General features: G+C 40.7%; 1 pseudogene; it reads left to right on the forward strand.

Annotated features, from left to right (window-relative positions):
• Window positions 1-785: 785 nt before the first annotated feature.
• On the forward strand, window positions 786-14,356 carry LOC143118729 (cytosolic phospholipase A2 zeta-like; annotated as a pseudogene).
• Window positions 14,357-17,871: the final 3,515 nt, after the last annotated feature.

Genomic DNA, 17,871 nt, shown 5'->3' on the forward strand with positions numbered 1-17,871 from the left:
ATCTTTATTTGCATGGTTTTATAGTCTGGCAGTTCCATACCCTGCAGGCTCCTTGTTGGTCTTGTCAAAACCGTTTTGAGGATAATTAGACGTCCAACTGCTTCCGGTTATCCCACTCAGATGGCTCTGAGGACCAATGGTGGAGCTTATATCGAACATCCCATGTTTGTAGCTCTGTGAGAATCTTAGCATGTCTCACATGCACTGCTATTGTTATATTTTGCTGATCGGATCATAAACTAAGAAGAATGACCAAAGAATTTGTTGCTGGTTCTTGGTATTTGTTGGTGCCTTTATCAAGGGCTTGTGGTGTGTCTGATTATGTTTTTGATTGCATCGCATTGAAGACGACGTGGCGTCTGTGTGTGTGTGTGTGTGTGCGTGTGTAGGGTGGGGGGACATTGAAGATGATGGCGGATGCCTGCTTGTTAACCAGTGATAATGAAATGCTCTCAAAGGCTGTTTTGTTGGTGATGTTATTGGTGCACGAAAGCTGTTGGTGATTTTTATTTTTGTTTGTCTTTGGTGGAGCATTCAGGCAATTGGCAGGACATATGGTAAGTGAGACCAAATGATTTCATGATACTCCTCCAATAACCAACTGAACTACAATAACCAGTTTAACTGGAACAGTGGAATGGCCTACCTGGTGCTGTCCAGTTTCATGGGTCAGCATGAAAACAGAACACATTCTAAAGTCCACAAAAGCAAAAACTGCTCCGCCCTCAGTCACTCAAGATATTTGCCTTCAAGTTGACTGAGCTGAGCTCACTGCAGAAACAACCATGGCCAAGGTAAGCAAACTGTTACGTTCTAAATGTGTTGGGTTGTATAAATAATTTCCTCAGGACCACTGGTCAGTCTGGTCCGATATGGGCAATGTATTACTTCAGTTTTAATGCAGCTGGTCCTTATTTTAACCCATTTTTTTCTGAAAACATAATTTTGTCCAGTCTTGTTTTCTAGGTCATCACAATTTTAAAACTGTCAAAAGTTTACAACTCATGCTTGTGTCTCATCAGATTGCGTGCCTTATATTACAGGACAATGTGTGAATAAATTACATGGTGAATTCCATGTTCTGTTTTATGAAAACACATCAAAGCTCAAATGAAAGCAGAAAAAAAACAGACCTCACTCTGGATGGTGTACTATAGCAAGCTGTTATATGCAGGATGGTTAAAGATAATGTGAAGATAATGTGAAGATATTGATAAAACATTGAGAAGATATTGAGAAGATAATGTGAAGATATTGATCAAACATTGAGAAGATTTTGAGAAGACAATGTGAAGATAATGAGAAGATATTGTGGAGATAATGTGAAGATACTGAGAAGATAATTTGACAATAATGGTGATGAGACTGGTGCTGCTGTGATTAACGTTATTTGTTTATTTATCTTTCTCAGCTGGAATTGGTCCCCTATTGGAAGCTCTCTGTTACCGTCCTGCGAGCAGAACTTCAGCACTCCCATGACTACTGTAAGTCCCGTCAATCAATCTGTGTTCTGTCCGCTTGACTGTTAATTGTCTCTTTTCACTGTTTTTTTTTCTGTTTTTTTTTACTAACGCAATAGATTGCCAGATATGGAAGATATTTCAGTGTCTTCTATTGCCATGCTTCAACTATTGTTAGGTATAGCAGAAAATATGTGGATGGAATTGAAATCCTCTAACTAACTAAATAATGTGCAGAGTTTTGTACAATATGTGCATGAATTCAATGTGTACACAGTTGTTCTTGAAGATAAAACAACTTTTTTCCCAGATAGCGGCAGAGAAACTGAAATGAATTGAACTGAACTGATTGCTAGTACTAATCCTAACCCCCTCTTGGTGGTTCTCTTCAGGGTCGAAGTCGGACTGCTATGTGACTCTGAAGCTCCCCACGTCTTCCGCCCGCCTGCACCGCACCAGGACAGTTCCCAACAGCGACAGCCCTGAGTGGAACGAAACGTTCCACTTCCGCGTGAACAGCCATGTCAAGGTCTGACCCACACAGACGTCTCAATGTTGTGCTGATCCTGCTTATAGACCCTTTAAAACCATATTTACAAACATCTGATGTAAAACTTTACAGACAAATTGTTATTAACTGTTGATGTTATCAACTATACTTATTGCCTCCCCCTTGGTTAAGATACCAGGTTGGTGTGTCTCAAATTCATCAGTTTGAGGGTCCACCTACTCAAAGTTGAATAACTTTTAAAAGTGCTTTCCTTTCTCAATCTATCCTTTTTTACACAACTATCCTTCTCTTACAGAATGTTCTAGAATTGCAAATGTTCGATGATGACACATCCTTTGGAGATGATATTTGCACGGCTATCTTGTTTGATCTAAGTAACCTCACCATGGGCCAAAAACAGACCAAAGTGTTCTTAACAAATGCACAGGTAAAGCTCTCTTGAAGAGACATTATGACATTTTACCATGTTAATAACAAAATGTGGTCAACTGACACCTTTTTTTTGTTTTGTTTTTTGTCTATGCTCAGACAAGTGATAAGTTATGGGTCGAATTTGAGATGGTTGAGAGGTAAGAGAACAGACAAGTTAATAAATAAATACATAACTGAATACATACGTACATACATACATACACTTTTATTGCATTAAAACACTGAAATGGAAAAGATAAACTGTTGTCCTGGAAACATTGAACTGTTAGGACTGTGAAAGCAACTGTAGGTTGAAAAAAGCATTGGCTTCAATTATTTATAATAGGCTGATTGCTGCCCTGCATATTTTATCATATGCTCCTTTTTTTCATCTGTGTTTTTTAGAGTGTTACAGTAGCTCTATAGACTGCATAACCATCAGATGCCTATTAAACGCCTCACACTTGTCCTTCTTGTTTTTAGCGCTGAAGCACCAGGTTCTTACCTGTCCAATGGAATCTTGGTGGTAGGTGTCACTTTGTGTAGTCTACTTAAATGATTCAGAATAATATTTGTTGATATGAGTATGATGTTACAGAATTCTGTTTGCAGTGTGCATATTGCAGTGATATTAATATGTAGTATACGTAATAATTGCAATTTATAAATATGCAGTGTCAATTCTATAAAAAATGTTAGCATAAACATGTAATAAAATATCACTTTGGTAATACTTGACGGTATCTACATAGGAGTGACATGACACTGTCATGACACATGAACCATAACTCTGACCCTAACCCTTACCCTAAACCTAACCCTAACTTGTCGTGACAAAAACCGAATGACACTTAATAACAGAAGCGTTATGTCATAAACGTTTATGGGTTGTTTATAATGTTTATGACACGTTCATGACAGTGTCATGTCACTCTTATATCGATACCGTCAAGTAAAGCGTAACACTTTCAGTCGAGATAAAGGATAAATGATGAATTATGGCTCACATTCGTCCTGATTCTTCTGCTTCTAGGCACCACCATTCTCAACTCTTGACATCACGGTAAAACACCCAGGTAAGCAGTAGAACACATTGAAGGATCAAAGAAAGAAAATAAATCACCAGCTTTAGTACAGCTGTCAATTTTTGTTCAGGGGGGAAACACTTTTTCAGTTCACTTAGGTATATGTTCTCTCTCTGTGTGTGTGTGTGTGTGTGTGTGTGTGTGTGTGTGTGTGTGTGTGTGTTGCAGAAATACAGAGCTTAATACTGAAGCTGAAAGGAGCTTATAGAGAGGAACATGTTCTCACCTCGGACCTGATGGACTCTTTACGTTACTACATCAACAGAGACTTGGAGACAGAACTCTCTGTGCAGGTACACACACACACATCAACACATAAACACACACACACACACACACACACACACACACACACACACACATAAATGCATGCATGCATACACGCAGGCACACACACACACACACACACACACACACACACACACACACACACACACACACACACACACACACACACTTAGTCCTGAAGGAACATGTTCTCATTTTAGGTGTGGTGGACTCAACTAGAACTGCAGCAATTTATATATTAATTAATTGTGAACTATTTTGATAGGGAATTGTTATAATCTTCAGTATTGTCAAACCACATTCTGAATAATCTTTTGGGTGTAGACAAAGCAAAGCATTGGAAAATGTCATTGTTGTCTCAGGAAAAGCACAGATTGACATCCTCCACCTTTTTTGACATTTTAAAAACTACTGATTCATTTAGAAAAGACAATAATTTTCAGGTAACAAAAAGGAAGATACTCATTGCAAACCAATAGACTATACTATTGAGAATTTGAGACTATGCCATAGATTTTATTTCTATTTATTTTTCATTCATTTTATTATTTCATAATCTGCTGTCAACAGGTTGACGATGCCATTCAGTCAATCAATCTTTCACCAGATTCTTTGCGGCCAGTCAGTGCTAATCAGGAAATGAAAGTGCCTCTTGGAGAGGTAGTACACAAACTCTAACATTCATCTATTGCTCAATTTGAACACATTTGAATAATAAAAAAGAAAATGCCCAGTTATCAAACAACACCATTTTATTTCCCACAGGATTGTGTTAACCTGGAACTGAAAACAGGGGAAAGGTAAAACCTCCGTCTACCTAAAAACTTAATACACTCTCAATTCTCCACACAGGCATACCTTGGTAATGTGCTTCATTGTATACACAACATGTTTGTAACTGTATGTAAATCACTTACCGGTATACATTGTAGGTCCACTCCTTATTCAACATTTCCTAGTGAGCTAACCAAAGACATACAAAACCTTGCAGTCACCACCCAGAGCAGGAGTGCACAGTGCAACGTATAATGTAGCACATGCTACAAAAAAAACAGTTTTGGATGATTATCCAGCTTAGCACCGGTGACACATTATTTTAATGAGGTGTTTGTAACTAGATACCGATGTTAGAAAGTCAACCTCAGCAAAAAAAGTTAACATACAGCCCTGATTCAGAGCCTTGTTGGCACTGCTAGAAGCTTGCTAACATGCTAACTGTGTCCTTTGAAGACAGGAATGTCGTACTGTGATGAATGGCTGGTGGTAATGGCACATGTGTTCATCTGTCCTTCATGTAAACGTACACAACCAGAATTTGAAGATGATAACCAAAATGTCTTCCTTGATAAAAAAAAAACCTCAAAGAAAGTAGCAAATTGTTTCATAGTCTTGTTTTAAACTAGAACTGCAAAGCACACTCTGGTTGGGGTAACGCATACACACACCATCATGACCTCTGACCTAAATGATTTAGGCTAAATCCAACCTCTGACCTAAATCCAACAATTAACACGAGACAACAGATGTTTTGGTCATCATTTTCAAATTCTGGTAGTGTACGGTTTCTATTATGTCTATGGTGTATGGTTACGTGAAGGAGACATGAACACATGTGCCATTACCACCAGCTATTCATCACAGTACGACATTATGATTTTAAATGAGCCATATCGCCACGGTGAGTAAGGCTCTGTGTAATAGTTTCTATTATTTTATTTGATCGATTACATTTCTTGAGGTCCTTTTCATGATCAAAGTGTAACTGACATAAATATGCTGTTACTGTTGCCCTCTTCACTGTTGTTTGGTGACTGTGACACTGCAGCTCAGAGGAGAATCTGGCGTTGCGTCTGGACTTTAACATCCCGTTGGCTGAGAGGGACTTCCTGGAGAAGAGGAAGGCGGTGGTGGGGCATGCTCTGCAAAAGCTGCTAGGACTCAGCTCACCTCCTCAGACAGATAAGGTAGTGTGTGTGTGTGTATGTGTGTGTGTGTGGTGTGTATGCGTGGTGTGTATGTGTGGTGTGTGTGTGTGTGTGTGTGTGTGAGAGAGAGAGAAATAGATAGATAAGGGAGTAAACCAGGGGGGTGGGGGGTGCATTGAAGGGAAGATACAGATCAGAGTTTGGTTTCTTGCCAAGCAGGTTTTTTGCATACAAGGAATTTGTATTGTTTGTGTAGATCAAATTAGCCAGAGATGGTATTTCATTTTGCTTGATAATCACTTTTGTTCATCAGTGGATAGAGGCTTTAATTTTTCCAACTCTACAAACCAAGTGGAACATTAAAAACAAGAATGCTCTTTTGGGGGCTAAGGAAGGGGGAAAGGCACGCACGCACACATGCACGCACGCACACACACACACGCACACACACAAACATGCCCACGGAGAGATGACTCACCTCAATGTACAAATTTGGTCCAAATATGTGTTCCACTACATTGGCCAGCTCCTTGGCTAATGACCTGGGATGCAAATAGAGAGAGTGAAGGCCTGGGCCAGACACACTCAGACATACAGTAACACAATACATACAGTACCTCCACTGCCTACATTTCCCAGAATGCTCGTACATGATGCTACATTCTGAATCACTCCCTATTGAAGGCATAATGTTCATAAACAGTTGTACTCATTATTGACCATTTCAACTGCATAAACTAACATAAGGCATTTCTGGTGGCACATAAAACAACATTTAGTAGTTTTTATAGTAACTTGGGGACACAAAAAAGTTAAAATCAACAATTTGAAGAGCATTACGCTAAAGTCCAATAGATTTTACATTTTAATTTCAAAGTATATGTGGTTTTGAATGTTTCAATACAGAAACCGGAAACAATCTAGGAACAGATTGAAAGGGTCTAGAAAGAGAGAGAGATAGAGAGATGACAGAGGACAACAGGTGTGTAGTTATTACACTTGTCTCCTGGACTGACAATGGCAGATGTACAAATATGCCGACAAAAATGTGTGAACAGTACAAAAGTAATTTTGCTGCACTGTTCCTATTTCATGGTAATGGCTGTACTGTTTAGAACCGTTTTGGAAGCTTATTGACCAAAGATTCTAGAACAGAGCTCCGCTCTAGGATCTTTGCTATTGACACATCTCCTTCCAGGTCCCGCTGGTGGGTGTGGTTTGCTCGGGGGGCGGGACCAGGGCGATGACTGGCACCTTTGGGAGTCTGAAGGGTCTCCAAGCTCTGGGCATCCTGGATGCTGTCAGCTACATCACGGGAGTCTCAGGAGCCACATGGTGAGAGACCAGCCCCTCAGACAAGATTAGACGACACACACACACACACACACACACACACACACACACACACACACACACACACACACACACACAACTCACTCACACATCTGACTTTCAGTGCAGTGTGACCTTTTCTGAAATGCTCTGTGTGTATGTGTGTGTGTGAGAGAGAGAGAGAGAGAGAGAGAGAGAATATATAGTGTGAATATACCACATCATAACCAGTCTTACCTGTATGATTTCCATATAATGTTCTGTCTCATATAACATGGCATTATTGCATGTTACAGGGCCATATCCACACTCTACGATACTTCCGATTGGTCGCAAAAGGACATAAGTGTGGTCGCCGAGCCCATGAAGGTTGAGATGATTAAGAGGTACCAGGACATCATGTCCACTGAGCAGCTCCGTGGCTACAGGGAGGAGATGGATCTGAGGGAGAAGGAGGGGGTCCCAGTCACCTACATCGACAAGTGGGGTCTGGCCATCGAACACCTCATCTATGGCAAGGTGCTGAATACAGTCAAGTCAATTCAAGTCAAGTTTATTTAAATAGCACAGGGGTCATTCAGTGTGCTGCATAAGCAATGGCCCAGAGAAATAGTACATAAAAGCACAGAAATGGACACAGAAACAGAAAGCAACAAAACCATAAAAGGCACGGTTTTACATTACACACACACACACACACACACACACACACATGCATACACACACATGCATACACACACAGACACACACACACATGCACGCACGCACGCACGCACACGCACACACACACACACATCTCTCTTTCTCTTAAATCTCTCTCTTGTTCATCTCTCACACAAGCAATACAACACACACAGACATATACACACACCCATACATATACACACACCCATAACTTTGTTCAAAATGTATTTGCAAACTGCAATCAGATTGCATATTACACGTAAGCAATAGATTCTGCAGAGCCAATTGCTGAATGTGCACTTTTGCCTGTGCAGAAATGGGACAGTACCCTGTCTGACCAGAGGAGGGCAGTATCTGAGGGACAAAATCCTCTGCCCATCTACACAGCAGTGAACATGAAGACCAGCCAGAAGGGCAACGTCACTGATGCTGGTAAGAGTTTTCAGTTTTATTCCAAACAACCCTTTATTCTTCTATTAATTAAATTAAGATATTAAACTCAGATCCCGTACAAAATGGAGCACATGGCAAGTGCTGTGCAAAAAAAAAAAAAAAAATTGAAATATAATTCAGGGCAATGTCTGCAGTGCATACACATTCGTCCAGCTCTACTGATTAAAGTGGAATTTGCTAATTGTAGTCAGTGAATGTTACTGTATCCGGTGTAGCTAAGATGTTGTGATTCTACAGACTAAAGCATGTTTGGGTCATAGCTTCAGATTGTTCCTTTGTTGTGTTTGCAGAGTGGTGTGAGTTCAGCCCCTATGAGGTGGGCATTCCAAAATACGGTGCGTCCATCCCCACGGAGAACTTTGGTAGCGAGTACTTCCTGGGGTGCATGGTCAAGAACCTTCCAGAGGCTCGGCTGCCATTCCTGATAGGTAAGAGATGAAGGAAGCAAGAGAGAAGGAGTGTGTGTGTGTGTGTGTGTGTGTGTTTGAGTGTATAAGTGTGTGTTTGAGTGTGTGTGTGTGTGTGTGTGTGTGTGTGTTTGAATGTGAATGTGTGTATGTGTGTGTGTGTGTGTGTGTGTGTGTGTGTGTGTGTGTGTGTGAGGGTATGTGTGAGGGGATCCCTGATCATGCAGTACAGCCCCCTCTCCATCCATCCATCCTGTGTGTGTGTTCTGTAGGAATCTGGAGCAGTGCCATGTCCATCAGCCTTAACGATGTGTGGAACTATGTCACTGGCAACAAACCAGCCTGGCTTCCTGGTGATGTCATCAAGACAGGTATTGGTGCTCTGAAGACAGCACTGTGTAGTGTAGTGGTAAGGAAAGTTACCACTACACTGCAGGAGCCTAAAAGTTGTGGTTTCAATACCTGGCTGGTTGTATATACTGTACACATAAATGCATCCATACATGATTAAATATGTAGGCTATATATTGTACACATAAATGCATCCATACATGATAAATATGTAGGCTATATATTGTACACATAAATGCATCCATACATGATTAAATATGTAGGCTATATATTGTACACATAAATGCATCCATACATGATAAATATGTAGGCTATATATTGTACACATAAATGCATCCATACATGTTGTATACAGTACATGCATATGAAGAGTTTGGTTCCAAAACACTATATCTCCATTTTTAAAAACATTAATAAGTCATGTTATGTCATTGTGTATTTCAGATAATATCAACAAAATTGCAAATGTGTGGTTTTGATTGAGTACAGATTAATTGAATAACAATAACCCAATACAGATCCACTAAAATTACATGTAAAACAAAATAATAATAAAAATAAGATTAATGAAAATTCATTAAAATGGAGGATATAGCCTTTTGGAACCAAACTCTTCCTATGATTTCTAACGTGTATGTAATTGGTAGCACAGGGAAATGTGGAAGTCAAGCATCTTAAAAGTGGGTAGGCACATTCTTAGCAATTTTGACAAACTACAGTATCAGTCCAGTAGTTTGCCCCAGCAGCTTCAACCAGCTGTCTGATGACTGTGCTGTTGGTGTGTGTTGTCATGTTGGACCCTGTGAGATTCGTGAGGTGTTCTGTCCCCCACAGAGTCGGACAACAGGCCGTCCACGCTCGACACCGTCATCATCAAGCCGGCCACCGACATGGCACAAAGGATTACCGGCTTCTTCACCAGCCGACCGATCTCCAGCCACATTTACAACTTCATGCGAGGCCTAAATTTACACTGGGACTACAACAAGACAAGTGGATTCATTGCGGGAAATGGTAAGAATAATGCCACTTCATGTCACATAATATACAGCTGTTGTGTATTATGCTGTTGTATCACATGTTTATTATATATCTTAATATATTTACATAATCAATTATATATGTTGTATATGTTCTGCTTATTACATATGTCACACACGTGTGTCATATACAGTATGTGTGATATACTGAATAACCGTATGAGTGTGTGTGTGTGTGTGTGTCTGTGTGTGAAATATGACACGATTTGGAACCAGCTGCCATTGTTATAATAAATCCAACCTTTGGGCTTCCTGTCCAGACACTCACCCCGATGCGTTCCCAAACCAGCTGACCCCAGCGGACGCCACCCTGAACCTGGTGGACGCGGGCTTCGCCTGTAACACAGGTTTCATCCCAGTGCTGCAAGCGCACAGGTGCATGGACCTCGTCCTGTCCCTCAACTACTCCTGGGATTTGGATCAGTTTAAGGTTTACTATGTTATGTTATGTTATGTTATGCTATGTATTAATAATTGTTTTACATGAGGTAGTACATCAGTGTGAGCAATGTATGTTATTCTCAAATCAGCCATGTTGTGACACCCTGGCCAGCATGGTGCTCATATCTGAGGCTCTTAATTTGAAGGGACCGTGCACCTGTCATGCCTGACACCATTTCTTATTGATTAAAATAGAGCAAACTGCCTTTTCTCTTGACACTCTTCTGACCCCAATAAATGTAGTTGTGGATAAACAATGACCTACCTAACGACACTAAACCACGACCTATCCATTTATCATGGTCATGCTTGAGCTTGAGCACTAAGCCAGGTACATTACTCATCTTCTCTGAGGCACGTTTGACCTGTTTGCCCTGTCAATGTACTCCTCAGGTGTTAAAGGAAACCCAGCAGCACTGTGCTGACCACAGGATCCCGTTCCCCCACATCGATTTCTGCCACGTGGAGAACGAGCCCATGAAAGAGGTGTACGTCTTCGAGGACGAGGAGAACCCCAAAGCACCCATCGTGGTTCACTTCCCCATGGTCAATCTCACCTTCAGGGAGTTCAAAGCCCCAGGTGAGTAGGTGCAAGCCCCGACCCCTCAGAAATCTTTCATTCTCCACAATACGCCATGCTTGTGATTATTTCAGCTCAGTCCTTTCATCGTTTCAAATCCAAGGGGCCAGGATGTGTCACAGAATACAGGCATTAACCGTCAATATTGTGATGTTTATAAATGCAATAATTAATGTCATATTGATAAAACATATTAACCATCTTTTCAGTCATCCATTGTTCCATTTGAATGCTTTTGGGTGTGGTTACATACTCACCACCACTTCACTCGTATTTTGAGTGTAATTTATTTTCCCAAATTAGTTAAAAAGCACAAAGCAATCAAATAAAAAAATAATTTCACTATTAATAATCCATCAAATTATAATGATATTATATATTATATACTTCAGCAAAAGAGGCTGGTAGCTCTTGATTGTAAAGCGTAGACTTTATCCTCGTATTGGGTGCTCTTGGAAAATGGGAACAGTTCATGAAAAGGAAAGCAATTCCAGGCAGTCCAGGGAAGGTGACTGAGGAAGGTATATTTAAAAAGCCTTTATTTGTTACTGGCTAATCCATAGTTTAAAACGCCAACATGTTTCGACCACACTTGGTCTTCATCAGGGCATGTACAAGTGAATGAGGACTTACCTATATAGGGTCAAGAGGTCATATGACCAGAAAAGACATTCTACAACAGGTGATCCTTTGCACATTAATACAGCAGAAAGAAAAATAAGAAAAGAAATGTAAAATAAAAAATTATTATATAAAAGAAATATACAGTGACATTCACATCAGTAGGCCTACATCACTATAAAAAACAAGTGAAATCGATGTCTTCATTTAGACCAGGATATTCCATAGCATTCAGGCGATGTATCCAGAACGACTCACGTTGGTTCAACCTCTGTAACCTATTGCCCCCCCTCGCCAAAGGTCTGACATGCTCAATGCCCTGTATAGTTAACAAGGAGTCGTTCTTGTTATGGTACTCGTTAAAGTGTCTAGCCATGGGGTAATCTTTATTCACCACTCTGATGGCATATTTGTGCTCAGCAAGACGGTCCCTTAACCGTCTTTTTGTGCGGCCGACATAAAAGAACCCCTCCTCACAAGGATGCCAAACGATAACAATTAATAAAATCCCTTAATTCATATGTTCTGTTGGTTCTTGCGTCCAAAAAACATTTGGATTGGTTGACATTGGCACAATGGGGGCAATGCATACATTTAAAAGTACCTATAGGTTTTTTGAGCCAGGAGTCTTTTCGCTCAGGTGGGAGGTATGAGCGCATTAACTTATCCCTAAGAGTAGGCGCGCATCTGAATTACTTGAGGTTCAGGAAACACTTCTCGTAATTGGCTATCACTCTCAATGATCGACCAGTTTTTCCTTACAATGTTTTTAATCCGTGCCGCGTGACTACTGTAAGTAGTGACGAAGTATGGTGGTGATTTATTAGTCCGTTTATGTGTATTCTTCTCAAGTAGAACGCTACGTTGAAGTGCCTGCGCTTTACTGTTAGCTTGGGAAATAACTTCTGGCCTATACGCCCTATCCGAAAACCTCCTAGCCATTGACTCAGCCTGTTCATTGAAGTCGTTGTCTTTGTCACAGATACGTCTCAAACGTTGGATTTGGCCGTAAAAGATATTCCGTATAAGGTGCGGGGGGTGAAACGAGTCTGTTCTAAGGATGGTATTACGGGAGGTGCTTTTCCTGAAAAGAGTAGTGTGTAGCTGGCCCTCCAAGCCCTTATAGATATTCAAATCCAAGAAATTGACTTTATCAAGTGAGTAGTCTAATGACAATTTAATATTGGGATTAATGCCATTAACATAAGTATGAAAGTCCAACAGTTGACTTTCAGACCCATTGAAAATCAAAAGAACATCGTCTATGTAGCCACCATACCACGTAATACATTCAAAAAAAGGATTGCATGAGTTCAATATGTGTTCCTTTTCCCACAGGCCCAAATACAAACATGCGTAATTAGGTGAAAAACTTGATCCAATGGGTACCCCAATTTTTTGTACATACATCTCATCCATGAATATGAAAAAATTGTTGTGAATAACCCAGTCCGTCAATTTCAATAGAAATTCACTTGAGTCAATTCTTCCTGTGATATAGTGACTCAGCGCAAACAAGCCCTGCTGGTGGTCAATGTTCGTGTATAGACTTTCAACATCCATGATGACTAGAAAATGTGTGCGTACATTGGGCAATGTTTTTAATCTGTTCAATACGTCGGTGGTGTCCTCTATGTATGATGGGAGCTCCCTTACCAACGGTTTAATAAAGGAATCAATATATTTCGATGCAGGCTCAGTGAGTGTACCATTGCCTGATATGATAGGCCGACCAGGGGGATTGTCCCTGGGTTCTTTGTGCACCTTAGGGAGTAAATAAAAAGCTGCCACAACTGGGTACTCAACAGTTAAAAAAACAAGTTCGTTTGATGTTATGTAGCCTTCATCAAATGCCCCTTTTAACAGCGCATTAAATTCTTTTTTCATAACGGGTTAGTATACAGTCTCTGATAGTATTTGGTGTCTAGCTGACGATGAGCTTCCTTGATGTATTTATCCTTAGACAGTACCTTTGTCCGCAGGACGAATAATGAGGTCATGGTTGTTGGAAAGTTTGTTAAGGGCGATGCGCTCGTTTTTGGATAGATTTGTTCTGTGCGTAACTGGGTCCATATTCAACAACCGGTTAACCTCAAAGTCTACTTTCTTAGAAAAAGTTACAAGTGCTGGGTTGGTCACTTTAGGGGAGAATCGGGATTTAGGTTTAAACACAGTGGGCAGGTCAGAAGTGTCAGAGGTGTCATCAAGTGTGGTTGCACTCAGGGAGCTCTGAGTGTGGCCAAAAGTCTGAGAGTGCCATACTTTCAGGTGTAGGCTACGATAGAACCGAAATAAATCCACTCGAGTGGCAAATGTAGTTACATCGTGAGTGGGGGCAAAGGATAACCCCTTAGACAAGACTGACAATTGTGCAACACTTAACTCAGAATCAGACAATTAATTACCCCGGATAGTGTATGCGTGTCTTATATAGTATCAAGTTTAACAGACATTGTGGTGATTTCATTTTAATTATTTTTGCCTCAACAATCCTGCCGTGCAAATCGCATATTGTTATCAACCCTATACTTCCTGTTTGTTGTTGCACTAAGGTGTCAGGCGCGAGGGGGTGGAGGAACTGAAACAAGGGGACGTGGATGTCAGCACCAAAGACTCGCCGTACGTCACTACCAACCTGGCCTATCAGCCGGAGAACTTCCAGAAGCTGATGGATCTCATGCACTACAACATCCTGAACAACCGCGACACACTCCTGTCGGCTTTGCGTCGGGCGTTAGAGAGAGAGAGTCCACGAAGACGAGGATGAACACGAAGACCACTCCTGTCCCTGAATGGATCCCTATTTGTTTTCATTTTGATTATTTGGAGCCAGACATAGTCTGTGAGAATATAGAATTATAAGCATGTTCTTATGGAGACCAAGGTGGGATACTGTATCTCATTTACTTTAATTGCATGTTTATAATCATGATATACTTATTCAAGCATGCTTATTGTGTACATTCATATGAAAATAGAAAATAAAAAAAGGATTCACACTTACTTCACACAATACTGCATGATGATATATGTTGTACTTGTGAAAAACAGTCTGTTCTACTGAAAGGCTTTAAGGTTAGAATGTTGCCCCCATAGTGTCAGAAAATGTATTGCAATGACTCGAGCAAGAAGGGTCACACAAGAGGGATACACACTACACTAAAACACATCCATAAACAGTAAACAAAGGTAAAGACACACACAATAACCCCCCCTGAACCCCAGCCGCAATGCATTGTGGGAACCAATAGCGCTAGACCAACACACCAACGTTACAGTATCAATATATAAACTAAACTGAAATTGCATACAAACTAAAAATTGGTTGACTACTCTTCATGTGTTGGTCTCGGGTGGTGTACAGTACATAGCATTTGCTTGCACATTTAAAAAATATACTTCAAATAAACATTCAGACTCGTGCTTGTGATTAGTGCTCATTTTTTTGCTAGTGATATGATTGTTGTTTGAAAAAGGTGTCGAGCCACTCCTCCCATGGCTATTTGAACTGATGCTTCTTCGCTATGCTGCTGCTCAGAGACACCTCTTGCCAGCTGGGAGTGAAGTGAAGGGTGGCGTAGTGTTCGTCATGTTGAACGCTGACATGGGGGCCAGGGGTCATCTTGAAGCATGCAGGGTCAGAGATGGTTGCTACGGTGCTGCAGTAAACATTACTAGTGCATTGCTGGTGAGGGGAGATCGATCACATACAGTATATTGTCTGAAGTGAGGTGTGGCCTGTACTTGATTGATTTGTTGCTGGTTCTACCTTGGATATGTTACTCTGATATCTTTGTACGCATTTCTTCTTAATTCATTGGTAGCCTAGTACTTTACAATGAGGATTCCCTTATAAAGAGTTGACAACCACTTATAATTTTGTTATTAAAGTATTATTATGGGGGAAAAAAACATACTTATCCTGTGAAGCCTTTAAAAAGTAGCATTACAGTGGCTAGTCAAATAACAAGAACTAGAATAACCTCTAAAAGCCATCATTACATGTAATAGAGCAGATAAGTAACTCTGGTTTGCAGGCTTATGTATGAAAGGAATGATAGTAATATACGATATATCAAATACGTATTTGTTATGTTCAATGCTAAATGATTTCAAATACCTTGACATCCGCTTTAATCACGCTGTCCTCATTTACAATCGCCTTCTTCCTCCTGTTTGAGGACGCCCACAAAAAGACAGCAATAATGTGTGAGGTGGTGACATTAAAATCACTCGATAGAAAATAATCTACTTCTTTTGGATGTGTTACTTTCATTTTTGTTGAGATGGACAAATTGATTAAGTGCTTCTGATTGACACTCACAACCAGCACGTAACGACCACAGTTGCCAAACCAGGAGTGCCAAGATGGGTACAATGATAATCGCTGCGAGTTCTCCTTTGGTCCACCGGGATGGCACTATTAGGGAGAAATAGGGAGGCATAAGAACCATTACACCAACTTGGAAAGACGGGAATTGTGCTTGGTCAAGAAATTAATACACGCGTCCATAGTGTTCACCCAGCAAACAATTTTCGATTCAGGGAACGTTCTGCGGACGTTTGCGGAAGGATGTGGGAACGTTCGCTGCTAACGTTCCCTCGCGGTCATTCAGGGGCTCGTTTCTAGAAAGCGTTGTTTGCTAATTTGCGTCGCAACCTTGGAAGTTCGCTCCATCGTTCTTGGATTTGGTGTTCCTAGAAAAGGTAGTTCGAACTCTCAATCGCAAACAAGTACGCAAAGTTTGGTCATTTGAACTACTGCCCCTGGGCAGTCGCACTTGTGTTGTTCCTTGGTAGTTCCAGTTGGTGTCCTGAGCGCCTAACCAAAAATCACAACCGCCTAACCAAAAATTCCGAAGTGGATGTTTATTTCGTGACTCAATGATTTATCTATCCTTTAGCTTAATTTTGATTAAGAGACTGACTCCCCTACTTTGCTCATTCTTGCTGTTAATAATATTCTCCTTGCTTTTTGTTAGGCTAGTATTATAATCTTCAGACTCTTAAAACCAGCATAGTGATACATGTTAGTGGCTAAAGCAGGTGACTTGTTATCCCAGCGTTGTAGGTTCGACTCACCGAGTGGTTAGTGGTGTTGGTTGATGTTCCAAAACAAGTAGCGTAGCGAAATACAGTTTCTGTCGTGTTTTATTTGGCATTTTGTAAAATCCCATTGATTTCTGTTGGAAGACTCATTGCACGTTGATAGCTGCGCAGTCTATGCTTCAGGTTCCAATATTGAGCGGTTGTGAATAGTTCCACAATAGCAAATAAGACGGCTGGAAATCATACATTGCGCCGATATATTTGCTTTTAATAATCAACGAACACCACTAACCACTCTGTGAGTTGCACAGTTTTGAAAACGAACGTTAGGGGTTGTTTTAGGACATGTTTGAGTAGCCTACTACAGTATGCCCATTGCCAGCCACCCTGAGAAGTCAAAGGTGATTCGAAACGAGTCAGAAAAGTCGAGACCGGACCAATCGTCAAAATTTCGGTGTCCACCATTCTAGTTCATCCAAAACAAACCAGAAAAGGGCCTTAAAGTGCTAAAAACCGGAATTTTCCTTTAAGCCACGAGCCAGTTGAGACAATTAGCGATACCCAGAAATTCGTCCAGGCTATATATTTTTTCCAACATAGATATTTAACACAAATAATGACTCATATTGTTTGGCTTAAGTTAACTGTTTTATATGCTTGTAATAGGTTTAGGTTTTTGCTGATGGCAATGGCAATGCCAGTCGGTTTAAATTAGAAAAATGTCGACATAGGCCGTGACAGAAAATTCACATCACATCATACCATACCATCACATTTTATTGGTGTTATGGATGTTACAAAAATGTAATTTTCCATGGAATTGCCCTATATTGGATTAAACGTAAGGACTGTATCGTTAATGCCTGTTGAAAAATGCTGTATGTACATACCTTGGTAAGGACCCCATTTTCAGATATCAGCTGATTCCGGGCCAGGATGTTGATGTGAAGCGTGTACCGGATATGCGGAAAGATGAGCTGCAAAGGGGGGGGGGGGGGGAATCCATAAATGCACATATGAATATGTTCTACAATTACCGATAGTCTTTCAATGATTAGATTGTTTCCCATGATTCCCCACCCGTTTTCCAGGTGTTATACCTTATAGAGCGGGTGTATGGAGGGTAAGTTCCGTAATGTTGCCATGGTTAACACCTCACATAGCAGGTGAGTTCTCAGCAGGTGGAAGTCGGACTCGTGCATGCTGAACTCTGCGGCCCGCACAAAGATTTTA

The sequence above is a fragment of the Alosa pseudoharengus genome, unplaced genomic scaffold, assembly GCF_046254945.1.
Source record: "Alosa pseudoharengus isolate Yale_2024_CS ecotype anadromous, Long Island Sound unplaced genomic scaffold, YU_APseudo_1.1 YU_APseudo_1.1_scf_1, whole genome shotgun sequence".
Classification (NCBI taxonomy): Eukaryota; Metazoa; Chordata; class Actinopteri; order Clupeiformes; family Clupeidae; genus Alosa; species Alosa pseudoharengus.